Source organism: Neltuma alba, unplaced genomic scaffold, assembly GCF_004799145.2.
Source record: "Neltuma alba isolate B1F8T4 unplaced genomic scaffold, ASM479914v2 tig00010885_pilon, whole genome shotgun sequence".
NCBI lineage: Eukaryota > Viridiplantae > Streptophyta > Magnoliopsida > Fabales > Fabaceae > Neltuma > Neltuma alba.
In genome coordinates, this window is record NW_021635673.1 from 59,769 (window position 1) to 66,683 (window position 6,915).

Below are 6,915 nucleotides of genomic sequence, written 5' to 3' on the forward strand. Positions count from 1 at the left end.
TTTTCTAATGTATCTATATTTTATTGTTTAAACTACAAACTTATATGCTGTTATATTTTTATTAAAACTTATATACCAATACATCTATAATTGAAAATTTTAATAGAAATATTAAACTATATATATGTTGGCAAAATATATATATACTATATCCAATCCTTAATATAAGAACTAGTTAATTATTTTAAATAGATTAAAAAATTAGTTAAGTTAATTATTATCAATAAATAAGTGTTATATTTCCTAAAATATTTTTACTAATAATGGGTAGTAGTTAGAAGTATCATTTGATAAAACTTTTAACATGTGAAACTAACATAATGATTGTTTTTTTTAAAAAAAAGAAGATAAATATAAGAAATAAAGTGAATTGAAGTATTATTTTAGGATTAAATTAAATATTAAACTAGCTCTTAATATGGTAAGAATGGAAAGTATATAGATGTGTCTGTATATATATATATATACACACACATACTCCTCCGGTCCTTAATATAGGACCCAATTCTTAAGTTAGTTTTGGTCCTAAATATAAGACCCATTTTTCATATTTATCAATTTTCTCTTAATTACCCTTATGAATACTCTCTTAAGTATAATCAAGTAGAAGAGGGAGAGGAGGTATTATAAAAGATGTTATGGTGTTTAGGAAAAATGTGTCACTTTTCTTATAATTAACTAACTTACCTAACTTCCTTAATATAATCAAATTATTTAAATGGGTCTTATATTAAGGATCGGAGGAGTAGTATAGTGCTTGCCAAGCACGGTTGTGCCGTCGTGGCCCGTAGGTCACCTCAAGCAACAGAAAATCAACGGCTCAACGGCCTGCGCCGCGCCCGTCAGAAGCTCAAAACGCAAAGTACACACGCAAATAGTCGTAGGTCTCTTCCAACTGCTGAAGCAGAAACGCAGATACAGAGTGTCGTCTACTTCCATTTGAGGAACACATACACTTTGTAAACTTTTCTATAAACCAAAAAAACGCCACCTTTCTATCTATCCTTAATTCAACTGCCAGCCTAACTACCTCTTTTTAATTACAATGGGGTCCATTTACCTTATCCCCTCCTATTATCACCAATCCACACTCTCCCCCACCTCTCCCTTCTTTTTATCCCTATCACATCATGAACCATCCAATTACTATCTATGTCAAGCATCACCTTCTAATTTTGATGACGAAAAAAAAATATTACTCCTTCCAATTACTAGTTTAGGGCATATGTAATTAATTTTTTGAAAATTTAAAAAATAATTAAATTAGTTATTTGTTAGAAATGTATGTTGGTTAACAAGGCTAAGCTTCTTTTCTTGATCATGAATAAAAAGTAGATACTAAACTTATGTTTGGAGATGATAATAAAGTTACATATTTAATTTTCTAGCTAAGCTAGTTTTGGCTTGCGCCCCTAGATTTAAAAAGTACTTTGTGCCTTTTTGAATAATGATTCTATCAATCTTAATTAGTTAAATTTTTGTTATTTATATTAAAGGGATATATGTGTTGGTTTTCTTAAAAATATTTTTATTAATGATTTGATTTGAAATTATTTCTTTATGAAAATTCTTTAAAATGTGCAATCTATATGGACAACTTGAGAAATAAAATATAAATTTAGGAGATAAAATATATTAAAATTTTATATTTAAGAACAAAATAAATTCTTATAACTAATTTTTATATTTAGGGTTATAAAGAATATATGTTAATTTGGATTTGAGATCGGTGGGTTGTGGGAGTTGAGCTCTCCTAAGTCCCAACATAATTTTAAATGTTTTTGGGATAAACGTTGAGTACTTGATACTACTAATTAAATTAAATTTTTTAATCACAAATTTTGAACTTGACATTACTTTAAAAGGCATTAAATTCTTTCTATTTGATTTAATCATTGTTACCAATTCAGCTTCCATATTTTTTTATACTAAAAAGAAGTCGCATATGAGAATTAGGATTTATTGTTGAAATTCATCTAGAACCTGACCCTATTTCACAGGAACTCTAGCATTTTGTTTTTCATTTTGGATAAACATTGAATATTCAATAATACCAACTACTTCAAATTTTAAAAATAAAAATTTATCAAGCTTTAAATGTAATGTTTGCGTCCTTATTATAGGTCATTTGCAGGAAAAAGTTTTGGTTCTAGATGTAAATCACTTATAGGATATTTAAAAATCATTGTCAAATTTTATCTTTATTTAATTCTCATTGAAAAGAGATAAAGAGAAGAGAAATATGAGAATGATTTATAAATACATAGAAAGAAAAACTTTTAATTTTTTCAATTTAATGTGTCTCTTTATATGTGAGAATGTGTTACAAGTTACTTATAATGAGAATCATAGTGGGAACTCTCTCAATCTAATTTCTTATATCCACAAATTTCAAACTCAAGAAATTAGTTCAAAAGTTAATAACTCATTTCTATTCAATCTAAAATAATTTTTAGCAACTCAACCATTGTTAGCAACTCAGCTCGTGTGCTTCTCCTATCCAGACACATATCCAATTAGTATTTATCAAGAAAATGAAATGGATAAACCCATGTGTCTTGTTGCTACGCCTCAAAATTCTTATTCTTTCTCCAACCAAACACTTGCATGTGAATGCTTCTGTTTGGGCCAACTTTTGTTTAGGTGTTGGTGTTATTATTTTATCAGCTGAATATATTTAATTTGTGGTGCTATGTGTTGACAATTATTAAATTTTTTTTTGGCTAAGAAAATTATAAAGTCATAGCATCTTATATATGTACCTATCACTTGGATCAGACCTCGTGGCATGGCATCTGTCTTATTTATGACCCTATTCATTATTATTTGGCTTAGTTGTTTTCAACCACAACATATATAGAACATTTATATTTCATGCCACTTGTTCTTTGATTGTTTTATTTAGTCCCTTCTTTGTATAATAAAAAAAAAACTTTCTTTGAGAAAAATTAAATAGCTGATTTTGAAATATCATGACAATCATTTGATGCTTTCCTAAACATTATATAATTCTCATACGAAGTCTTTTTTTTTTGGCAAAAAAAGAAAGCCTATTTTAAATTAAATTCAGTGGTGACTTATACTGAAAAACTAATAAATTTGCGACTAAACTCTGATTAATATGGTAGAATTCCATCGCTAATTAATTTGGGATGGTTTTTTGTTTTGTAATGAAATTTACAAATTCCGTTATTAATTCAATGATTTAGTATGAAGGACTAAACGTGTATTTTATTGCAAAATGATTGTTTTAATGGTCTTCAATATGAAACCAAATATGCACATAAATTTGCCGATTTAGTTTAAAAAAGTTATTGACATGAAGCCTAAATTGCTCCAAAACGCCTAATTTTTTTTTCTTTTTCATTTATAATTGTTGGATTAAAGTATGTGACATCATTTATGAGGTTGAATATTTTTTCTATGTGTATGCTGAATTTAATATATGAATGAATACTATTTTAATTTATACACGATTATTAATAATTATGAACTTAATGAATGACCAAGATAATTAATTTTTTTGCTGGAGCAAGATAATTTATTAATCGCTCGTTTTGAGTTTATGAATGGTATTATGTATATTTATTTTTAATATTTTATAACTTCAGTATTTAATATAAGAGCTAGATAACTGATATAAGACAATTAGTTATTTATAACAAATATATGTTGTCTTTCTTACTAAACTACCATATTTAATCATTTGTCTTAGCATTATCTCTTGGTAAAAACCCTTGACAACTAGAAAGGATATTTTAGAGAAAAACTATAAATTTGAAAAAAAAAAATTAATGTCTTATATTTAAAACCAAATTGAACTTTTAGCTAGCTCTTATATTAAGACTATGAGGTAATATATTGATCCGAAATTACTTGCTTGTTAGCTCTTTATGGACAAATCTAAAGATAGAAGGGACAACGTTGGAAAGAGAGGCAATGTTGTTGGAAACAAAGATTCAATCTTGTGAGACACAAAAGTGGTTGGGAACCATAAAAAGAGTTTGATGCTATCGTATGATTATTATTACTTTTTTTTTTGCAGGGGACATATACTTATTTTACAGCCTAGCTATCTATCCATCTAGTTGAGACAGTGAGGCATCTCACTTTGTTCATCATCATTCCCACTTTTTTTTTTTTTTTAACTTTACGATTTTTTTTTTGCCGCTACTATATTTGACATTGAGATTCGAATATTGTCGTATCCAAATGAAACAGTTCTCTCAATATGATGTTTTATCCACAATATTTCAATTCATGACTGTATTTAAGGATATTAAGTTCTTCTAATTATCATTAATCATCGTATAGTTTACATATAAATGGATTCTCAATCAAATTTACGTCTCATTTTCCATCTAAATTACAAAATCTAACCTTTTTGGGTTTAATATTAATCAGTGGTATCGATCATCCAAATCAATCAAGCTGAATATCAAGGAAATAAAGAACACATCAATGCCAAATATATACCAATGTATACAATTAAAAAAAACAATATCAAATATGGAGAGGGTCTTGTGATCAACACTAAAACTCTTTTAGAAAGTCTGCAATATGAGAAAAATAATCACTTCTATTAACTGTGGATACCCTAAATTCAACCAAACAAAAAATTTATAACTAGTTGTATTATATATTAATATATCAATTTTGATAAGTTCACCTAAAAGGTGTGTGTGTGGCCAGTGCGGGTTGAGTGGATGAGACCTAATATCTCTTAACGAAATTTCGAATTGGAACATTATAATTTTATAAATACATTGGGAGAGATTTACATTTAATTTAAAATTCAAATACAATTTAAATTTGAATTAATATATAGTACTTAATATCAAATGTCTCTGAAAAAAAAAAATCGGTGAATTCAACCTTCTCTTTGTTGGATCTAAGCAGTATTATTGTTATTATACTTTATCAAAGGGAGATGTCTATTTTTGGGGCGACAAAATAGATATCTCCCTTTGATCAAGTATATAAATAGTTTATTTCAAAACAAAATCTTGTAGTTCATATATTAATATATATATATATATATATTATATTAGTATAATTATCTCCCACTTTCTATATTATAGTTAGACTGTGATGGGAAATCACTGACCACTAAAGGGCTGTAAGTTGGAGCTCCTATCAAATGAGTTTATGTGTAACTCAACCTATCATAAAACACACATATAGAACTAGGGCCTGATCTGTTATGTGTTTAATATTAAATCGCGACTAATGACTTAAAATTAAATAGAGATTAAATATTCCCATCAATTATAATTAATGCCAACCCACGTGATTATTAAATTTAACAAATTTACTCTAAGAACACCCCCATATATATATGTGTGTGTGTGTGTGTAATATGATGAAGAGCTCGTGCTAAAGCAAAGCAAGTGGAATGGGGTGTGAAGAATATGCAGAGAATGGAATTAAAGTTTGGAACATGTGAACTGATCCATATGTTGTATACCTTTTTAATCATATCATATGCTGTAAGATCCCGATATGCGGGAATCATTGACCACACACACACACACACACACACATGCCTTGCTTCCACATCAAGAATTGTATTAATTTATATTTAATATATTATATTGCTTTCATGTCTCATTCCTACATTGATCGAATCATAGTATGTTCATCAATATATGGCAAATACTTTAATCTCCTCCTTCTTCTTTTTCTTTGTTTGGCAAGGAATACTTTAATAACTTTTTAAATCCCATATGTGAATACACACACTAGTATCTTTTTCCTACTTTAATCATGGTATTGATTGTGAACAAACGACTATGTTTTTTTTTTCTTTCTTTTTTTTTTTTTAAAAGGTTAAATTACATAAAACTTCTCTGAACGAAAAAATAGTTGCAAATTACTTTCTTATCCTTTAAAACTTACCAGTAAACCATTTATTTTTTATGCATATATTCCCTTCAAACTTTGAGCAAAACTAATGCTACGTCCCGTCCTTAATCTCCTAAATTTTAATAATATTTTTTTTTGAGAGAATTACAATCCAGTCCCATGCAAAGAAAATAATTACTAAAAGTTCTAATAATAACCTGAGCAGCCCATAATGACAAGTTCTAGAGTAGAAAATAACAACTTTTGAAACTTGTTTTGTAATTTTTTTTTTTGCATGGGATCTCATTGTAATTCTTCTTATTTTTTTTTGGGTACAACTTAGAGTATCTTTAAATCTTTTTGGGTTTGGGACTAATATCTATTAGACCAGAAGTATTAAAGTACTTCCAACAAGTTTGCTTTAACAATTAAAGACGATAGTTTAGATAATTTAACACATATCCGTTATACAACTTGTATACATAAACGTAAAAGTTTAGGGAAAGTTTCAAAGATTGGAAACATTATTATTTATAGTTTAGAGAATTTTTATATAATTTAGATTTTAAAATTAAAAAGAAGAGATACATATATATGTGTCATTTATGATAGAATATGTGTGGTCCGTGTCAGATGAGAAGAGTAATTAAGTTCTGGTAACATATATCCTTAAGAGTCACGTGAACATATATGGTTGGTTTGGTTTGGCTTAGTTAAGATGCTCCTCTTTTGAGTAACGTGAGTACAATGTTTAGACGTATGACATTGGAGCGTCTTTTGTAATTAAGCCAACCATTCTCATTCGTTCTCACAAAACGATTAATCAAACTTTTTTCTTCAATTCCTTTTGTTTTTTTAATTTCAGCTTTCTTCAATTTATTTCTTATATGTTTCTTTAATTTAGAACCTCAAGAAACTAATGCAGTTCCCTCCATTTGTTTTTTTAAATTAGAAAAGCTCTTCAGTTCACTTTAGTTAGTTCTTTCTCAGTGAGAGTTGTGTGTGTGTGTTTTTTTTTGGGTTGGGAGCAGAGGATTACAATCGTTTTCATATAACTTTTTAAACTTATAG